At 38.0% G+C, this 3,230-nt stretch overlaps 1 pseudogene; it reads right to left on the reverse strand.

Moving 5' to 3' along the window:
- Window positions 1-1,030: 1,030 nt before the first annotated feature.
- Window positions 1,031-1,622, reverse strand: LOC132017330 (large ribosomal subunit protein uL22-like; annotated as a pseudogene).
- Window positions 1,623-3,230: the final 1,608 nt, after the last annotated feature.

Raw genomic sequence — 3,230 nt, forward strand, 5'->3', positions numbered from 1 at the left:
CTTTTGTCCTGTTGCCAACTTTCAACACTCAGTGACTAAACCATTCATACATTGTGGGTAGAAAAATAATGGTATTCTAATTCAATGACTTCTTATTCATTTATTAATTGGAATAGTTCTACAGAAGTATACTAGTATTTCATTACCTAGTGATAAAGTTTGGATAAGAAAGGCAAGACAAATGACTGAATATTTCTCTCTTAATGCCAGTTATCAAAATAATGAGTGGTTCTTTGGAATCCTCCAGGGGTGACTCATTAGTTTTGTGCCTAGCCATGCATTCTTAAATAACCTCTAAGGCTAGTCTTAGAATAGTTGGGTTTTGACAGAATTCACAGATTTCCACAAATTAAATAAAAAATTTTTCTTTTCATTCTGTCATTTTCTTCAAACTGCAATACGTATTTTCTTTCTTTTTTTTTTTTTTAAAGATTTTATTTGACAGACAGAGATCACAAGTAGGCAGAGAGGCAGGCAGAGAGAGAGGAGGAAGCAGGCCTCCTGCTGAGCAGAGCTCAGGGAGCAGAGCACCGGGATGCGGATGCGGATGCGGGGCGATCCCAGGACCCTGAGATCATGACCTGAGCTGAAGGCAGAGGCTTAACCCACTGAGCCACTCAGGCGCCCCACAATACGTATTTTCAATCTTTTAGTTGGTGTTTTCTTTCCTTCAACTTGGGTTTCCCTCTTCCTTCTTGCACATTTGAACATTTATTTATAATCCAACTATCTCTCACCCTGTCTCATTTGTAAGCCTACTCAGTCATGCATTCTTTTTTTTTTTTTTTTTTTGGTCTATAAAACAATGCTTCTTAAATGACAACTGGGTGTCAAGTACTTTCCTAAAACAGAAAGCCTCTTTTTCCTTGGAATTACATTCCGATGAAGAAAACAGGAAACACAGACACAAAAATGCGCACACAGAAGTGGACACACACTTTTTACCTCAAGATATAAAACACGCCGTCCTGCTTTCAATTTCAATACCATCCTCTTATTTTGGTTCCCTCTTCTTCTTTTTTATTTTTTTTAATTTTTATTTGCATTTATTCTGTGCAAATTTACTCCCGGGCCATAAGTTTTTGTTTCTTCAGTTTCTTCTGGCATATCTTTTTCTTCTGTGCAACCTTCTCTTCTGGTTTAGGAACAATCTGCTCTTTTTCAGTAAGGATCATCTCAATGTGGCAGGGAGAGCTCATGTATGGGGTAATGCGACCATGGGCCCTGTAAGTCCCACGCCGCATCTTGGGGGGCTTCGTTCACCTGAATGTGCTCAATGACCAGAGAATCGACATCTAAACCCTGAAGTTCAGCATTACTCTCTGCGTTTTTAAGCATGTGCAGTAAAAATTCAGCACTCTTCTTGGGCCACCGACCTTGTATCCAGCCCCACTGTTTGGCCTGGGCACACCTACCAACTCCACCATTGAAGCGACGGAATGGCACACACTGCTTCTGCAAAGTGACTTCTTTCAGATACTTGGTGGCTTTTCGGATATGCATACCCTTGATGGCCTGGGCAGTTTCACGTGTGTTCTTAAAGTGAACACGGAGATTTGAACCTCTTGACTTGCATGATTTCGTAGGGTTTTCCGGGTCAAGCGAATAGCGAACCATTTTCTCACCCCAGGCCGCTGAGAGGAAGAGCGGTTCCCTCTTCTTCTGAGTAGGACCAATAGGTATCCGTTTTAGAGCCTTGTGAGTTATACTGGTAAAGCTGAGTTTTGGTTGGAAGTTCACAGTAAGAAACGAGGTGCAGAGGAAGCAGAAGGATAAGCCAGCTTCTGCCATTGTGAATGTGCACGTGTCTCTGCTTGTATGTTTGTATATACTGCTGTGCATGTGCGCTGACCTGGCCGATCGTTAATCAGGAAATTTGGGGACGGGAAAGTAGTCTCTGAAACTGACAGTGGAGAACAGGTGACAGAGACTGGTGTTCATGGCTGTGTTAAAGGCTGCCGGCGCAGGGGTACAACTGTGACTACTTGATCTCCGTGCCTTAAGTAGCATTTCTTAATATGATACCTATTCTAATTTTAGGGGAACTTACAAAAGTGACTGATGTCAGGCCATATGGAATAAAAAAGAGTATTTTTTTAGGGGTTGGGAATGGGGATTATTTAAAAAGCTTCTCAAGTGATTCTAATGTGCAAGCAAGATTGAGAAGTTGAGCCTATATTAACTGGCTTTGTGCAAGGTAATGACGGTAATGAACAAGTAAATCAAGTTTCCTAGTAGTGTCAGTAGGGGGCAGCACTAGCTCAATAATTAATTCAAACTATGGTCATGGATGTCTCATTGTATTAAACAGATTTTTCAATATTTTAAATTATATATTCTACTTTTATAAAAATACTATTCTTATTCCAGAACTATGTGAGCTTTAACTCTATTTTATAGCTCTATAAAATTTAAGGTAACTAAAAATTTAAACTTAATCTAGATTCTGAACAGAAGTTAGCAATTTCAGCAATGACCAAGAGGTCCTTTTAAACTATATAGTTTTAAAGCAACATTATCTTAAACCAGAGATGAGCAACTCAATAATGTTACCATAATAAATAATATTTAGGTTTTGATAAAAGTTTGAGAAAATCTCCCTGGATTGGGTAAATTATATAAAATATTTTTAAGTAACACAAGTTGTCAGTATGAGTGATTTTAATCGTAAAATCTCAAAGGACAAAATGTGGCAATAAGAGCAAGAAAGACTTCCTGTGAAAGTATTTTACAAAACTGCTTCACTATCTTAGGATAATCAACAAGTGTCTGCTGCATTATTTAGATTCAGCAGATGGGAGAATTCTTGAGCCAGTAACTAAGTCCTGTTTTATGTAAAGAGTCTCATTTATTTAAAAAACATGAAAGTGCTTGATATTTTTTAAATGTCTTTATCTCCGCACTGTATATAACATGAGTGGAACCCAATGATAATATAATCGAGACTGTACTTCTATCTGTTTGCTCCATCTTTTGTCACGTTTTGGTACCATTTGGAGTGAATACTGAAAATAAATAAAGGTACGTAGTCATTTGCATATAGCACCCATCCTCATACGTACACAAATGCAAACTACACACCCTTCACCCATTGATGCTGGACTTCAAAAAATGGTGTTTGTATTACAATTTTGCTTCCATCCATAGACTATATTGAAAAATTCTCATTCATGTAAAAATTATCATTCAACAACATAGCCTTAAAATTCACATAAATTGCACTTTTATAC

The sequence above is a fragment of the Mustela nigripes genome, chromosome 5 (assembly GCF_022355385.1).
Source record: "Mustela nigripes isolate SB6536 chromosome 5, MUSNIG.SB6536, whole genome shotgun sequence".
Taxonomy (NCBI): Eukaryota; Metazoa; Chordata; class Mammalia; order Carnivora; family Mustelidae; genus Mustela; species Mustela nigripes.